The sequence below is a fragment of the Malania oleifera genome, chromosome 2, assembly GCF_029873635.1.
Source record: "Malania oleifera isolate guangnan ecotype guangnan chromosome 2, ASM2987363v1, whole genome shotgun sequence".
Classification (NCBI taxonomy): Eukaryota; Viridiplantae; Streptophyta; class Magnoliopsida; order Santalales; family Ximeniaceae; genus Malania; species Malania oleifera.
This window is the reverse complement of record NC_080418.1, coordinates 75303357-75322848: the sequence shown is the minus strand read 5'-3', so window position 1 is coordinate 75322848 and position 19492 is coordinate 75303357.

Here is a 19492-nt window from a genome sequence, read left to right as displayed (position 1 = left end):
GTTATATTATTCTTTCAAGCAACTCTTAAGCAAATTACATTGAAGAAAATATTTTGAGTTGTTTTGAATATTTGCAGAATCTTTGAAACCTTAATTATTATTGAGATTTGATATATACTGTTTCAAAAAAATAGCTTGATTAGAAAACTCTTGAGCATATTAGCGATCATATCTAGTTGAGTGTGGCTTGCACAAAAATACACATCACTGAGCTTACATTTCCTATATTGTTGATGTGTGGTTGATTGAGTATACTGTGTTATTAGGGTACATATTTGCTTTACTTGAGAAGCATAATCACTGTACCAGTTATGTTGTGAAAAATACTGTTGTATTTCTAGGCGTGGCCTGAGGGGGCTTGATCTAGCCCAGAAGGATCAGGTTGGGGTCAGCCTTGTGAATTTAACCTAAAGCCTTCTCTGCCTTGCAAGGAGAATTTGTAAAGGTTGAGATAAGCCTTATGCTAATTGACCTGGTTGTATTAGGTGCTGCTCCACCTGTTAAGTGAGTATTAGTGGAATCCTCGGACTTGCAAGCTAGAGGCGGGGACGTAGGCACAGTTGGCTGAACCCCGATAACATATCGTTCGTGTTCTTTACATTTCTGCAATTTACTTAATGCACGTGTATGTTTTATTGTGAATGATTAGGTTTATTTTTGCATAGACAGACCCTAGGTTGAGTAATACAGTTGATCTGGTTTTACCTAGGTGATAATTTTTTAATATCGAATTCACCCCCCTCTTGGGAATACACCAAAACTAACAATGTCATAACCTCACATAAAATATCATAATCTAAAGCATATAGAAAGGTATTTGTAGCATCAAAATTCACTTGCACTAAGCTCCTATCATTATCATCCAACTCATATTAATATTTAGGAACACTAACACAATCAATGGTTTTTATAGGCACAATATCACCCTGATCAATGACTTTCCAAAACTTCCAATTTAAAGCTTTCACAAATATAGTCATTCTATATTTCCATACAACATAATTCTCACCATAGAATACTGGAGGGTGCGTAACTAATCTTCCCTCGCATGAAGGGGATGCACTAACATAAGTCATTATGAACTTTTACTCAGTAAAGTTTAAGTCTAAGTGATGAGTCTCCGATACCAAATGTTAGCTTTGGTGCAATCCCAAGTGGTGGGTGAATTGGGTATTTAAAAATTATGCCTAGGTTTATGTAGTCCAACCATTAGTATTACGCAACCTAGGAGGAAGTCTAAGCAGTTTCAAACCCAAGCCGATATTTAATCAATAAACATACAAGTATAGAAAATAAAGTGTGGAAAATAAACAGACACCAGATATGTTATCGAGTTTCAGCCAAAGTGCCTACATCCCCACCTTGGCTCACCAGCACAAGGATTCCACTACAGCTCACTTAACGGGTGGAGTGGCACCGTTTACAACCAGGTCAATCAGCAGGGCTAACCTCAATCTATACCTTACCAGGATGGTACACATAGCTTTCCTAACTGGGTCTAAGCCAATCCGAGACTATTCCATAGGGCTAGTCTCCCTCTTCAGGCCCACGCCTAGAATACAACAAATGTATATGAAATTTTGTGTACATAGAAATATGCTTCTTCAAATAATAACACAAGCACGAACGATAGAAAATATGCTCAATGCTTAGTGATGTGTGCTAAGCACTCAATCAAATATAGATAAGCAATCAACATCTAGAGTGTATATCTAAGCAACCTTTGAAACACAGTATTGAATATCACAATATCAGTTTAGGGTTTCAAAAAATGCTAGCAAGATGATTCAAACAACCTCAAAAATATGTTCTCAATAAACTAAGCACAAAAGATGTTTGAATGCAAACTTGAAAACAATTTTTGCACAAAAAAATACAGGCTAAGGTAACTTGCAATGACAATGCAAGAACCACTAGCCTCTAATTCTTCCCACACAAGATTGATTAAATAAAATCAATAGGAGAACTTTAAGCTTTACTCTCAATAATAAAATTAATCAAAGAGCACAACAAATGAGAGTATTAAGCTAATGAGAATGTAGCACAAATACTCTAAGCACACTCACAACTCTTGGATAATCAAGAAAAATGAAGCCTTTGAGTATATGGGAGTAGTATAGGCTAAAATATGATTTTGAAATTTTGAGAGAATTTGGCCATAATGATTTTTACTAATCCTTGCTAATTTTTGCAAATGAGATAGTATATATAGGCAAGGGGCAAATTATGATCGTTGGAGACAGATAGGGTATTATTAATTTTGTTTGAAACCAATTAAGAAAATTAACCCTATTTACCCCTCTTTAATCTCAGTAAAAATAAAAACAATCCGAGAGTTTCGGGTGTCTGACCCAAGATTCGGGTGCCCAAACAGACACAATAAAAGAAAGCAAATTTGAAGTTTGGGTGCTTGAAAATAAGTTCAGCTTGCTAAACCGAGGCGATTTTCCAAAAGACCGCGGTTCGGTCACCCGGTCTAACGTTCAGTATGCCGAACTTGTAATGACCGGCTTATTATTATTATTTTCCATAATATAATAAAAACCACAATAACAAATTCATCATAATCCACTTGAACCCGTGGGTAGCGGGGATATATCAAAAACACAATACGGAAACCTAAGCAGCAGGAAATTTAAAATCATAAATAACTCATAATACTATATACAATACCACCCATCACAATACTAGAGTTACTACATCCATTGTGTATATATACATCCCAAAAAGAATTCTAGAGTCACTTCTCACCAAAACTATCTGGCCCTAACAAAATACTCACCCTTCAAAAGGGCATGTCAGCTGAATCTATCCCAACGGAGCTTTATCTGCTCTCCTATCAGGGGCTCCTGAAATTTTCATGTAATTCGGGGTGAGACACCTCTCAGCAAGGGAAATAAACTAATACTAGTGTGTGATAACATGAGCATTTCGGTGTTTTACATATAATCATATACATATACATAAACATAACCAGTAAAACTATATGCATCATTTCTGAGAAAAACATGTATAATCACAGCATATCATAACATATAGGATTTCTTTAAGCATAATCCATCTTGTTGGAATTGGTGTGATCTTAAGAGAGGGGGTGAATTGGGTTTTAAAATATTTTTCGTTAATTTAAAAAATTACGCCGATTCACCACATATCATATCTCATCCAATATTAAACTCGTGTATGTAAGATGATTAATCTATTGGTTCATGCATACACGTGTATCTCATTCAATGTAAATGTGTGCATGCAACTAAATATAACAGTAAATAAATAGACATACACATACTTAATTTAAAGTGTAGTAATTTAAATGAGATAGGGAGAGAGAGACACAAGATTTGTTATTGAGGTTAGGCCAAAACCAACCTACGTCCCCACCTTAGGCATACCCCCCAAGGATTCCACTAAACCAACTCACTTAACCGGGCAGAGCAAAATCCTTTTACATCCTCTCCTTATGGGGCGAGGAAAATCCTAGCTCAATTATTAGGTTGAGCCAAACTAGTCTCACTTACGGGGCTGAGACTCCCCAGTTCAATTAACGGGCTGAACCCAACCATTACAATAAAACCATTTTTGTACATGAAAATGCTTCTGAAAATACAAGCTGAGATGTACACATTTTAGCTCAAATAAATGCACTCTAATATGATAAGCAATAATGCTCAGTAGAGTAAGGGTGTTTATCTAAATAGCATTTTGCAATCTTTGAAAAGAATGTATATAATAAAGAGCTTCAAAGAGGCATATTTGAACGTGGGGTTCGGGTGCCCGGGTTGGTGAAAAGGTATCTAACATGAGTTCGGTCGCTCGGGGACACTCAGTTCAATTTGGTTTGGTCGCCCAAACCAAGTCAAACGTTTGTCTGGATAGTAGTTTGGTCGCCCAAGGTAATTTGAACTGCAAGGTTTGGTCACCCGAAAGCCATTTGATTTTTACCTAAGGTCATTTTCTTTGCATTAAAATTTCCCTAATAATATGAGAATTATGTTAGGGCTTTGTGCACTTAAGTGCGGGAAACTAAGGTCTATTTAAGGCCAAAAATCTGGCATCGGTCGACCGAAGGGTCCCTAAGATCATTTGGTTCCCTATGGTCAATCTACGGTTATCTGAACATTCAAAACATATCATGGAAGATTTATGCATTATTACAAACCAAATAATAAAAAATAAATGCAATACATATTAAAATCAAAATGAACGTCTTCGTCTTTTGCTCTTCAGTCTTCACGGAATACGCCTGATAATATGATCTTTATGTTCTTCCAGGCTTCCATGTCCTTTACCTCATATGTGTGCTGAATCATGAACTTGTTCAAAAACACTAAATGACATGAGATACTTGTGTTTTGTTAGCATCAAAACAGGGATCGGACTCAAAAAGTCAACACATATCATATGATAATAATAATAATAAGAAAACAACCCTAGTAGGTTAGCTAGCTGTTGTCATGTATTACCCCCACATGACTGGGTTGTGTGGCCTGTAGGCCGGAGCTAGCAATGGCTGGTCGACCACTGTCAAGTCAAAAGTACAGTCTGTAAGTCTGATGGGTCTACCAGACCTAGTCCGTACACCAAGGGCGCTCACATTTCTTAAAACCATATCGACTATCTGTCCTCACGCTACTCCGTACAACATCGTTAACACAATATCATGATGATCACGAACACATAGCATCAGTACCGTGCAAGTGCTAGCCTAAACCAAGCCAACTAGGTTCTGATGACATATAGCTTATAATCAAACTGTGATACATGAATATTTCATACTATTAATTGCCAAATCAATATCATCACATCATTTTGCATTAATACATCATAAAATCATCGGCCCGTATGCCGGCATTTCATATTTTACCATAACTCGGCTCATGTGCCGACAAATCATATCCATAGCTCGGCCCATATATCGGCAAAACATATCCAGAGCTAGATTTGTACCCCGGCAAAATATATCCATAGTTCGGCCTGTAGGCCGACAAATCATATCCATAGCTCGGCTTGTATGCAGGCAAATCATGTAAAATTCTCGGTCTGTACGCCGGTTTTTCATTATAAAAATCCATATCTTTATCATATTCCCAGAAAACAGTATTTCATTATAAATTCTACTTATGCCACACAAAATAGGTTTCATACATATTTAAACATATCATCTTTTACAACAGTACTTCCCAAACATAAAGTACATATAAATATATTTATTTTCCCGAAATCAGATGCTGTAATAACATACATATATTTTCATAAAAGAACTAGCTTAGTTTATCCCCTTACCTGAGTCCTGAAAAACCCCTAAAATAAATAGTCCTGCACCCGCAGGGTTCTTCATTCAACACCTTGAAAATGAAATTCCCCATAACTAAATTTCAGTATTTCTATCCGTACTATGCTTCCTATAACCGTCAAGAAGTCAAATACTGTGTAGAAAGTCTTACCCTAAATTTGGAATGAATTTCAAACTCGCCCCACCGACGATCCACTCCAGCAAATATGTAGAGCACTTCCCCAGGAGTGTCATGGTGGCTTCGGATCATCGAACCGACAAAAGATCGGCCCGAAATCCTGGAGAGAAGTAAGGGGAACTAAAGGAAGAGAGAGAAGATTTTTGTGGCCAAAATCCACCAAAAAATGGCGTTTAGGACTACTTATACACTGGCCTTCGTAGACGAGCCACGTCACCTCGTCGACGAGGTTATGAAGAAAACTCGTCTATGAACTATCTCCTCGTCGACGAAATTCAGAATCACCCAAAACCCGCTCTCGGTATTTTCTCATCGACGAAGAGCACCCTCGTCGACGAGCCCAATATAGCGCGTCGTCGACGAACGCGAATTATTTCCTTTTTTCCTTATTTTATTATTATTTAATTACCATTATTCTTTGGGTCATTATATTCTCCCCTCCTTATAAAATTTCGTTCTTGAAATTTGCTATTTATGTAATCCATCATCCCTTAAAAGCAAAATGGTCTACTTATTTTATTACTTACCCTCACTTATGGTAGAGGAATACTGTGGTTACATTTCGAGTCCTGGGAGATTACATAAACAAAATAAAACTCTCCCAAAACTAAAATACCACTTACTAATAAAACTATTACATGTACCTGCAAAAGAAATATTACCTAACTACCTATGCTTCTTGAGATAATTGCTGGTACTTTTGCTTTATCTACTCCTCGGATTCCCAAGAAGCCTCTTCCACTGTATGATTCTTCCACAAAAATTTTACCAGAGGAATCTTCTTGTTACGTAATTCTTGTACTTTCCTAACTAGAATCTATACTAGTACCTCCTCATACACCAGTGAATCATTGAGCCCTAATTCACCATAGCTGATAATATGAGAAGGGTCTGAGACGTACTTTCTCAACATGGAAACGTGGAATACGTCGTGCATCATGGATAATACAAGTGGCAAAGCTAACCTGTAGGCAACCGGCCAAACTTTATCTAGAATCTCAAATGGACCGATAAACTTAGGGCTAAGTTTACCCTTCTTTCCAAATCGCATAACCCCTTTCAACGGAGCTATCTTCAAAAATATATGATTAACCACATCAAACTCTAGATTTTTGTGGCGATTATCAGCATAACTCTTCTGTTGGCTTTGAGTTACATTGATTCTCTCTATGATGAGTTGAACCTTATCATGCGCTTACTGAACAAGCTTTGGTCCCACAACTCGCCGCTCACCCACTTCATCCCAAAATAAAGGAGAACGACATCTCCTACCATAAAGAGCCTCAAATGGACCATGTCAATGCTGGTCTGATAGTTGTTATACGCAAATTCCACCAGCAGCATGAACTCAGTCCAACTACCCCCAAAATCTAATACACATGCTCAGAGTATATTTTCCAATATCTATATCGTCCTCTCAATCTGTCCATCTGACTGAGGATGGAATGTTGTGTTAAAAGACATTTAAGACCCTAGTGCTTCCTACAAACTCCTCCAAAATCGTGATATAAAGCGTGGGTCTCGATCCGACACAATAGATACCAGCACCCCATGATAACAGACTATTTCCTGAATGTAAATCTCTGCCAAACAGTTGAGAAAGTAGCTAATCTTGATAGGCAAAAAGTGGGCAGTCTTAGTCAAACGATCAACAATTAACCAGATGACATTCTGACCGTGTAATGTCGTCGGCAGTCCTGTCACAAAATCCATAGATATATGATCCCACTTATACTCTGGGATAAATAATGGCGGCAACTGCCCTGCCGGCCTCGGGTGCTCAGCTTTCACCTACCGGCACGTCAAACATTAGGCTACATACTCGACAATTTCTTTCTTTATACCACTCCACCAGTACAACTCCCGCAAGTCCCTATACATTTTCGTACTGTCGAGATGAATTGTATACAAAGATCTATGAGCCTCCTCTAAAATAGTCTTCCTGATCTCAGTATCGGCAGGAATGCATAATCTGGAACGGAACCGCAAAGCTCCATCGTCTGCAACACTGAATTCCTCCCCTTGATCACTCTACACTCTATCCATCACCTCTGCTAACTCTAGGTTTTCTTTCTAAGCAGCTTTAATTCTTTCCTGCAGAGTAGGTTGCACTACTAAACTGACAATGTGAGCTTGAGAACCACTTTCAACTAATTCAATGCCGAGTCTTTCTAGATCCATCATGATCGGATACTGGATCTCCATAGCCACGACCACTGGTCTCGTAGACTTCCTGCTCAACGCATCAGCTACCACATTTGCTTTCCTTGGGTAATAATTGATGGTACAATCAAAATCCTTAATTAAATCCAACCATCTTCTCTATCTTATGTTCAATTCGTTCTGAGTGAATAAATACTTTAAACTCTTATGGTTAGAGAAAATCTCACATCGCTCGCCGTACAGGTAATGCTTCCAAATCTTCAATGCGTGTACCACTACAGCCAATTCAAGATCATGGGTAGGGTAGTTCTTCTCATATTCTTTCAACTGTCTGGACGCATATTCCACCACCCTACTATGTTGCATCAATACACCGCTAAGTCCCTTTAAGGACGTATCACTGTACATAACATAACCCTCACCCCCTGACGAGATGATTAGTATTGGTGCTGTGACTAGCCTTTGCTTCAATTCTTGAAAAATCTACTCACAGCTATTATCCCACTCAAATATGACATTCTTCCTAGTCAGTCGTGTTAGAGGTCCTAATAGTGCTGAGAATCCCTTAACGAAACGACGGTAATACCCAGCTAGCCCCAAGAAACTCTTGATCTCTTGGACATTTATCGATCTAGCCCAATTCACAACTGCCGCAATCTTACTAGGATCCACATAAATTCCATCTCCAAAAATAACGTGCCCTAAAAACACGACCTTCTCAAGCCAGAAGTCACATTTACTAAAATTAGCGTACAACTTCTTTTCCCGTAGCGTCTGTAGAACCTGCCTCAAATGTGCCCTATGCTCCTCATAGCTCCTCGAATAGACCAGTACATCATCAATAAACACAACAACTAACTGATCTAAATATGGATGAAAAATCCTATGCATTAAATCCATAAATATAGCAGGAGCATTCATCAAGCCAAATGGCATAACGAGGAACTTGTAATGCCCATACCTGGTCCTGAAAGCCGTCTTCGAGACGTCCTCTGCTTTTACTTTCACTTGGTGATAGCCGGATCTTAGGTCATTCTTCAAATAAACCTGTGTACCCTGGAGTTGGTCAAACAAATCATCTGTGTGGGGTAGAGGATATTTTTTCTTGATTGTTACTTTATTAATCTCGCTATAATCTATATACATCCTCAAAAACCCGTATTTCTTCTTCACAAATAGAATTGGAGCTCTCCACGAAGCTACACTAGGTCATATAAAGCCCTTATCAAGCAAGTTCTGCAATTGATTCTTCAATTCCACCAATTCTGTTGGCACCATTCGGTAAGGTACTTTAGAGATCGACGTTGTACCTGTAAGTAGATCAATAGGAAAATCTACCTCACAATCAGGTGGCAGATCTGGTAATTCATCTGGGAACACATCGGTAAACTCCTTTACTACTAGCGTACTGGTGAACTTTACTTCATTCCCTATTGTTTCCTTCACGAAGGCCATAAATCCCTGACAACCACTCAAAAGTAGTCTCCTTGCCTGAATAGCTAAGACCATCTGAGGTAGAGATTGCACTCGTGACCCAGAAAATATGAATTCTGGTTTTCCTAGAGGTCTGAATATCACTTCTCTCACATGACAATCTATACTAGAAAAATTAACTGCTAGCCAATCCATGCCAAAAATGATATCAAACCCATGCATATCCAGCACCACCAAATTAGTAGATAAAATCCTCCCCTGAATATCAACTGAACAACCCCGGAGCATCCTACTACATCTCACCGCTGACCCAGTCAGTGTAGCCACTAATAATTCAACATCTAGTGATTGTGTTTCAGCCCCACACAATTTAACATACCCCACAGATACAAACGAGTGTGTGGCCCTTGAGTCAAAAGTTGTAATAACTTTAAATGAAAGAATACTAACCATACCTGTCACACGTTGCCGGTTGTCTCAGCATCACCCAGTGTTAGAGTGAACACTCTAGCTGGAGTCGTATTCCTCTGCTGGCCCCCTCGTGGCGCTTGATAACCTCCCTTGTATGGTCTAGGAGCAGGAGCTGCATTTGGGGGTGTAGGGCAATCTTGCACCATATAACCCTACCTACCGCAGCGGTAACAGACAATTCCACCTGCCCGATACTCTCCCTAGTGCCTCCTCCCACAAGTCTAGCAGACTGGAGGACCTAGCACTGCCTGTACCTCACGACCTCCAGTCTCTTGCCTCCGTCCACTACCATGTTTTCCTCTCCTTCACTGATTCTGTTTAGGACCCTAATGGTAGTCCGTATATGCAAATCTTTTCTTCTGTCCCTACTCCTCTACATCTAAACGCTTACCAACCTCTGCCAAGGCTGCTCTGTCGACTAACTCAGCAAAATCCTGGATCCGCAGTACTAGCACCTGCTTGAATATGCTTCACCTCAAACCTCTCTCAAACTGTCTCGCCTTTTTCACCTCATTAGGTACAATATACAGAGTGAAGCGAGAGAGCTCAATAAAATGTGTCGCATACTGTTGGACTGATAACTATCCCTACTTCAGACTTAGGAACTCCTTCACTTTAGCCTCTCGAACAGTAACTGGGAAATATCTATCGAAGAACAATTTCTTAAACCGATCCCAAGTCATGGCTATCGGCGTAGTCCTTTGCTACTCCAGAAGTCTCACAGCAGTCCACCACCTCTCAGCCTCTTCTGTCAGTTTATAGGTGGCAAAGAGGACCGTCTGTTCTTTGGTACACTACAACATGGCCAAGACTTTCTCCATCTCATACATTTAGTTCTCAGCAGCTACAAGATTGATTCCTCCTAAAAATGTCGGAGGATTCATCTTCGTAAACTTCTTGATAGTGCATTCATGACCTACAGATGGACCACCCTGCTCCCTAGAGCTCCTAGCGATCTCAGCCATAACTTGCTAAGCCACGCTGCGTAATACTGCGCTAGAGTCTGTCTCGCCTGCACTTGAGGGCCCTGCCCCATCACTACCACTTGCATTGGCACTACCTCCTCCTGGATCCATCCTGAAAAACAACAAACACAGCTCAATAATCCTATCCTTATAATTTACCTGCTAAACTTAGCCTCCTATCTCAACACTCTCAGCTTATTTCTAACCCTGGTCCTATATTATAGGAACATAACTCGACAATAGTTTACTATGGTTTTCCTGAAATCGTCACCCTAGGAAAAACATAGAAACCACCACGGAAGTCCTACCTATAAACTGTAGAACAAAATCTTAAATCATTTCCTATGCTCTGGTATCATTTTCGCTGCATTCTAAAGTCTACAGAACCTAGCAACCTAGGCTCTGATACCAAACTATAATAACCTACTTATTATTATTTTTTCCATGATATAATAAAAACCACAATAACAAATTCATCAAATCATAATCCACCTGAACTCGTGGGTACCAGGGATATATTAGAAACACAATACAGAAACCTAAGCAGCAGGAAACTTAAAATCATAAATAACTCATAATACTATATACAATACCACCCATCACAATACCAGAGTTACTACATCCATTGTGTGTCTATATATATATATACATCCTAAAAAGAATTCTAGAGCCACTTCTTACCAAAACCATCTGGCCCTAACAAAATACTCATCCTTCAAAAGGGCAGGTCAGTTGAATTTATCCTAGCGGAGCTTTATCCGCTCTCCTATCAGGGGCTCTTGAAAATTTCATGAAATTCGGGGTGAGACACCTCTCAGTAAGGGAAATAAACTAATACTAGTGTGTGATAACATGAACATTTCGGTGTTTTACATATAATCATATACATAAACATAACCAATAAAACTGTATGCATCATTTCTGGGAAAAACATGTATAATCACAGCATAGCAGAACATACAGGATTTTTTTTAGCATAATCCATCTCATATTATGATGATGATGACGATGATAATAATAATAATAATAATAATAATAATAATAATAATAATAATAATAATAATAATATAGCTGACTGTTGTCATGTATTATTCCCACATGACTGGGTCGTGTGGCCCGTAGGCGGGACCTGACAATGGTTGGACAACCACTGTCAAGTCAAAAGTACAGTCTATAAGTCCGATGGGTCTGTCAGACCTGGTCCGTACACCAAGGGTGCTCACACTTCTTAAAACCACATCGACTATCCATCCTCACGCTACTCCATATAGCAGCGTTAACACAATATTGTGATGATCACGAACACATAGCATCGGTACCGTGCAAGTGCTAGCCTAAACCAAGCCAACTAGGTCTGATAACATATATCATATAATCAAACTGTGATACATGGATATTTCATACTATTAATTGTTAAATCAATATCATCACATCATTTTGCATATTTATGTACATCATAAAATCATCGGCCCGTACGCCGACATTTCATATTTTACCATAACTCGACCCGTGCGCCAGAAAATCATATCCATAGCTCAGCCCGTACGCCAGAAAAACATATCCATAGCTCGACCCGTACGTCAGCAAAGCATATCCATAGCTCGGCTCGTACACCAACAAATTATATCCATAGCTCGACCCATACATCGGCAAATCATGTAAAATTCTTGGCTCGTATGCCGTTTTTTCATAATAAAAATCCATTTCTTTATCATATTCCCAAAAAACAGTATTTCATTATAAATTAGAATCATGCCACACGAAATAGGTTTCATACATATTTAAACATATCATCTTTTACAGCAATATTTCCCAAAAGTAAAGCATATATAAATATATTTATTTTCTTGAAATCAGATGTTGTAATAACATACATATATTTTTATAAAATAACTAGTTTAGTTTATCCCCTTACCCGAGTCCTAAAAAACCCCTAAAACAAACAGTCCTGCACTCGCAGGGTTCCCTGTTCAACACCCTGAAAATGACATTCCTCAGAACTAAACTTCAGTATTTCTACGCGTACTACGCTTCCTATAACTGTCAAGAAGTCAAATACTGAGTAGAAAGCCTTACCCTGAATTTTGGATGAATTTCAAACTCACCCCACCGACGATCCACTCCAGCAAATATGCACAGAACTTTAATAGGAGTGTCGTGGTGGCTTCGGATCGTCGAACCGGCAAAAGATCAGCCCGAAATCCGAGAGAGAAGTAAGGGGAACCAAAGAAAGAGAGAGAAAAGATTTCTGTGGCCAAAATCCATCAAAAAATGGCGTTTAGGACTACTTATACACTGGCCTTCGTCGACGAACTATCTCCTCGTCAACGAAATTCAGAATCACCCAAAACCCCCTCTCGATATTTTCTCATCAACGAAGAGCACCCTCGTCGATGAGCCTAATATGGCACATCGTCAACGAACGCGAGTTGTGCCCCCTTTTATTTTCTTTTCTCCCTCTTTTATTATTATTTAATTACCATTATTCTTCGAGTCATTAAAGAACTCATGTTTTCGATCACCTGAGGCTAAAATGAACGTATTGTTCGGGCGCATGGATTAGTGAAAAAGTGGCTTGACACAGGTTCAGTTGACCAAGAAGATGTGTACATTTTGGTTCGGTTTGCCAAACACAGGTCAACTTGTTGACCGGTCCACAGTTCGGTCAATCGAGGCAATTTGAACTGCCAGGTTTGATCACCCGACCACTCACAAAATTTGGCCTTTTAGTCCAACTATACTCCAGTTACATCCCCTGATAAATTATATAATATTGGGGGACTTAGTGCACTATGTGTAAGAACCTAAAGTCCAACTAAGGTCGTTTTGAGCATACCTACCTATCATGCATGATGCAACTTATTACAAGCCATATTGAGGTACAGTCCATAATTAAATTATATCCCAGAATGAAGAAAATGAAAATAATTACAACTACAACACAATTTTCTTCAATCTTCTGCTTGATCACTGTACACCATAATGATATGGGTTTCTGTTCGAATACACGCGTAAGGTGAACCTGCATGCAAGCCTTAGTACAAACATTAGTACCAAATGTATTTGTCATTATCAAAACAAGGATACGACCAACTAGGTCAACACTTATTCAGTCGAGTGCCATATTAGTGTTGAAATAAAGTAATGCTTCAAAAATAAATTAGCAATATCTCTCCATTTCTAGACTTGACTTTTGTCCAACGACACATGCCACTTTAGCGTAAGACTGGTGAAACCTTTGTGGAGTATATGCATCAAAATCTTCTAATTTCTTTTGCACATGACACCATCTTCCTAAAATAAATTTGGAGATGGATCTTTGGGCACCTTATTCCTTTGTATTTATTAAAATTAGGTACTTTGAATTTTTAGAGCAACATCACATATGTAAACAAGCACAAATTGTCAAAGCCTCCTTCCCTTATATCATGCAAACCTTGGATCGACTTTAGCTACTCTTCTATATATGACATTCGATCCTTATTGGTAGTGGATTGCCCTTCTTCTTCCTATGGCTTAGGTTACTTTGCGGCTGAGGTATGCTTAGTGATGTTTATAAAAATTTGCTCTGAAGGGATCAATGTTGGTTAAAGGGGCTAAGCCTCATTGGTCATTGGTGCTTTCCCTTTCATCAATCGCACTAGCTCAACTATGACCTTTTCCAAAAATTCTATCTTCTTCTCTATCAATGTTTCTTTGCTCTAGCTTGACTTTCATTGATCCATGCTCCAGACCTTGCTCGAATAATAATGGGGTCTTGGACAATGTGATGGTGCCTCTTTTGGCACAAAATTTTAGAGGTTTTTTTTGGTTAGACATAAAGTCAAAATATGTGCAAATGGGAAAATAATTCAACCAAACAACAAAAATAGAGAGGAAGGAGAAAATATAGAAGTTTATTGCATCATGGACATGACATGCCATAGAGCACTTGATTTCGTAGCCCATATAGGGATTATTTATCCCACGAGAACATATTACTCTAATTTTCATGATTTCATCCATAGAACTACCCTACTCTATACCATGGAGGCAAACAAAAGAACTTTATTCATAATTCCATAGATCAATTACAAGTAGCACTGAGAAGAGCATTTGTATTTTACCTTTCATTATACCTCATTTTCTCTCTTAAAATAAATTAATACATTAGAAAATAAAAAGAAAAATCGGGTTGATCCAGTTGATGCCGTATGGGCTAGTGTATCCCTAATCTTTGGGTCTAAATATTAGTGGGCTTGTTCGACCTGATGAAGGATAGGATCCAAGGCCATCAACTTATTCTGCATGGCATGATATAAAATGATGATAATATGGAGCTTCACTTTAGTGTCTATTTTCCCATCTCGAAGGACTGTGCATTGATCCTCTATTTTCTTAATGACCTCCTTTAGTTGATCTGCATAAGCTTGCTAGGCCTTGAGGTCCTGTTGTTGTTGTTGAGTCTACAATCGAGCTTCCTTAAGCCTTACTCCTAGCTCCTAGTTCATTGCCATTAACCGGTCAAATTGTTTTTCTAATTGCAATGATCTCTTAGCCTATTGGATCTTTTCATCATCAAGCTTTATCTTCTTCCACTTAAATTCTTAATTTTCTTTAGTCACTTGATCAAACTCTGATTGCGGTCTCTTCTTGGTTTAGTCATGCCTTTGCATTTACTTTCCTAATGTTTGCCATATGTTTGGTTCAATTGAGTAAGGTTGTCAATCTTAACTCTTAAATGTGTTTGTTCTTTTTAAACCTTCTCTTGCAACTCTCGACCAATTTCTTCTTTTGCCCTTTTAATTTTTGGACCTTCTTTTTCCATTCCTAATGGAAGACACATTGGCAGGGCCAAAACTCCTTGTAGTAATACTTCAAATCAGTGGGTTAGGGCATAGGCTCATTAGGTTCTTGTGCTCTTTAGGACCTTATAGGACTTGTCCCACCTTTCTTGCCAAACTAGGTAGCCAATGGTGATGCATGATGTGCACTTATATTTCTCTAATATCTTAGTGTTTAACCATGCTGCTTTGGCTTCATTGATCATCCCTTCGGCTAATGCTTCTTTGTACTTGAAATGAAACTAGGCTAAATATACCATTTTGAGGGATGAATTGAGGATGTACCCTTTAGCAGAGTGCAAGAGCTGGTGCATAGCTAATGCAACCATGGCCATCAAAGAGTGGGACCTAAGAGAATGTTCCATATCTTAGTAGCATCGGTCAGAGAACCATCCATTTGGCCACCCATTCCACTCTTGCTTATTTCAAGTTGGAGATGGCCTTTATCCTGTTTACCCTTGGGTGATTCTACAGACATTGCATTATTCAGTTCCTCTCACCCATGAAGGCGCTCTTAAACAAGTTCAAAGCAATGTGTCCGATGAACAAAAATTAAGAGAGAGAAGTTTTCAGTGAGAATGATGGGTATAGGGTTGTCTCCAGTATTCTCAATCTTTGAAAAAACCATGACAGTCTCATAGTCAACAATATGTGCTGATGAAGGAAGAAGTATCAAATCATATATCGTGAGATCTAATACCCATAGGCGGAAATGGGCAGTAGAATCATTGAGATGATACTTGAAGATTTTATTTATATTGGTCCAATGTCATCTTTTTATCTCTTATTCTTCTGAACATTGTATGCTATCTTTTTGGCCCTATGGCTTGGATCAGTACTCGACTTAGGTTGACTTTAGGGTCAAAGGTGTATAATCGGTCTTGTTCTAGTTTGGAAATCCGAAGCAACTCCTTGTATTGTTCTACTAATGACACTAGGTCAATGGGCCCAAAGGTAAAGCACTGGTATGATGGGTCCTTAGTGTTGTACCAAAGTGTCAAGGATCCTTTAGTCTTCATCCACCTTCACAATGTCCATGATACACCCGTATTTGGTCCTGAACTCACAATAATCCTCTATTGAAAGTCAATTCCAACAATTGAGGATACCACAAACATCTTGGTTCTTTTGCCATAATCTTATCTTATATGGTAGCATGCTTTGATAGCCCATTGGCAGTGCATCTAGCTCAATGGCTTGCCAACTTTGTTCTAGTGCCACCTCTGATATCCCAAGGATTTCCCTACGCATATCGCATCTCGAATGCAACAAAATTGTGTAAAATATAGAAAATGAAGACAATAAATTATTAACATGAGTTATGATGTTGACTACCCCAAGTGTCCTAATATCATGCATTTTTAAGGGGTATTACACTTGTCTCTAAACTTTGGACAAGTGATACATGGGTTTGCTAGTGTATGGTTTAGGATTTAGAGCACAATTCTTAAGGCTCCTAGAGTATCTTCAAAGAAAATATTCCGAGTGAGGGAATTTTTGTGAGACCTATATGGAGGACTAAGCCACACGAAGGCCCCACTACTTCTCCCTTCTCCTAGTCCCTAATTGGTATGAGTCCGAGTATAATTGGCTTTTCTAGGTTTCATCTCATTTTGATGATGATAAACCAAGACATCTAATTGTGCTACTAAGTATGTTTACAAGGATTAAGGTATTAAGCACAATAACCGATGCAAATTTAAAAACCATGAAGCGTACAAGACGATGATAATTGACTATGAACATGGAGCATATTAAGACCAAGTTTGAAGACTATGAAGATATTTATGGAGCTCATGAAATCCAAGCTTGAAGAATTTAAGGAAGTTATTTCATGTATTTTGCAAATAGGACCTATGCAAGTACACTTTCATTGATGATGTGAAGAAGCTCATAGGTGACCTTAGTTGGACCCTAGGCACTCTATATTTCATAAAAAATCATTTTTAAGATGTGCAAAAATTGTTTCAAAGTGTTGAAAATTATTTTACAAATGTGCAAAAATTATTTCGAAATGTTAAAATCACTTTTGGAATGAAAACCCCAAAACAAGTTTTTCAAAATTCCCTTCATGTTTTTGCCACTGCATTGATGAGCAATTTTCTTGATTCAATAAGTTCTCATCTTAAAAAATGTTCAACATGAAAGTTGTGGAATTTTCTCTTAGCTTTCTTGTGATACCAATAACGTCCCATTTGAAGTATTTTTAGAAAAAGTTATGCTCAAAATACTAAAGGGTGTTCGTAGCGGAAAACCCATAATCCAGCCGACTGAACCCTTGGCCCAATTGACCGGACCTCTCGGGAAAAGTGGCGTAACGGCAAAAAAACAACTAGTTTTCAAAATAAACAATTATTTTCAATCCTCAACGGTCATAAAATGGCTAGTAGACCATTTTGGCTATAAATACAAGGTCTCTAACTTGTTTTAATAAGGAGAAAAAGAGAGATACACATCTATCATAAAAATCCAAGTTTTTGTTTCTTTTTTGTAAATCTTTCTCAAGCACTTTGAAATTTCTTCATTTATCCTTCAAGTGCTCACCTTCTAAATGCTCATTGAGCTTCATTTATATTCATTTAGGGGTGTATTAGATTTGTGTTTCAAGTGTACTCATTTTCTCAAACAAGGAGCATTCATTGTACAACTTCTATTTTTCTTTTTACAAATGACGGTTCGGGTGTGAATTGTGCCAAGAAAGGGAATATTGTTTGAAGAGGTATCTCTGCCTACAAGGAGGAATTGTAAAGGCATCTCCGCTTGTTAAGAGAGATTGTAAAGGCATCTCCGCTTGTTAGGAGAGATTGTAAAGGCATCTCCGCTTGTTAGGAGAGATTATAAAGGCTTCTCTGCCGAGTGAAGGAGGGAGGTGACTCTGCTTATTGAAAGGGGTGGATAGTGAAATCCTCAAGTGGTTTTGTTGAGGCAAGGATGTAGGCGGGTATAGCCAAACCTTATAAAATTCGAGTTTTATTACTCCGCTTGTTAGGAGAGATTGTAAAGGCATCTCCGCTTGTTAGGAGATATTGTAAAGGCATCTCCGCTTGTTAGGAGAGATTATAAAGGCTTCTCTGCCGAGTGAAGGAGGGAGGTGACTCTGCTTATTGAAAGGGGTGGATAGTGAAATCTTCAAGTGGTTTTCTTGAGGCAAGGATGTAGGCGGGTATAGCCAAACCTTGTAAAATTCGAGTTTTATTCTTTCTTCCCTAATCTCTTTAATTTGAGCATATTTATATTTGTTCATATTTATTGTGAATATTGATTGGATGCACATTTTTAAATCACGTGCTCAAACTGTTGTTAAAATTGTTTAAGTATTTGCCTAAATTTTTTAAATATCCAATTCATCCCCCCTATTGGGACTACACCATTTCTAACATATAGGACTTGTGTAGTGTTGGTGATTGGTGTGTGATAGGAGCATGACATCAAGTAATAAGAAACAAATGTTGAGAAGTAAACACAACTAATAATAATAGCATTCATACAAACACAACAAGGGTGGCTAAAAACACATAAACACTAAACACAAATGTGGGCCATAGAGAGAAAAGCACACAAGTACATGAGTGGTTTGACTCCCAACAGTCCCCATATATTGTACACACAGACATATAAGGAGAGGGGAATGGGGGTATGCACTACTAAAGAATCTCCTTACCTTTCTCCCTTATGGGAGAAGCTATTTATACATGCAGTAGGGGGTGTTATGAGAGGTAAATGTGGATATTTTCACAAGAATGGCATGGAAAGGGGGGAATAGGAAGAGAAAAATGCATGGAGCATTTATAACACAAATGCACAGGCCCATGTGTTCGTGTGCGCTTGATGGAGCGACGCATGTGATGGCTTATGCTCTCATATGCTCGTAGATTTCTTTTAAAAAGTCCATGGAAGAAATGACGTTGTATGAAAAGTGATTTTTTAAACCACAATTTAATATTTAAGTTTTTGGAAGTGGTCCTCAATTTGGGAGGGATCCTATTGAGGCATGATGTATTAAAATGTAGGATTTATTATTTGAACACTCTAAATGAGAACCCCACAATCAAGCTATTAATGGTGAATTTTCTTTGAAAGCCACAGAGAGTAAAAAATATTGTAAAGATCTTTGCACCAAAGCTACTATTCAAACAATAAATATTCTCACTTATACATATGTGGC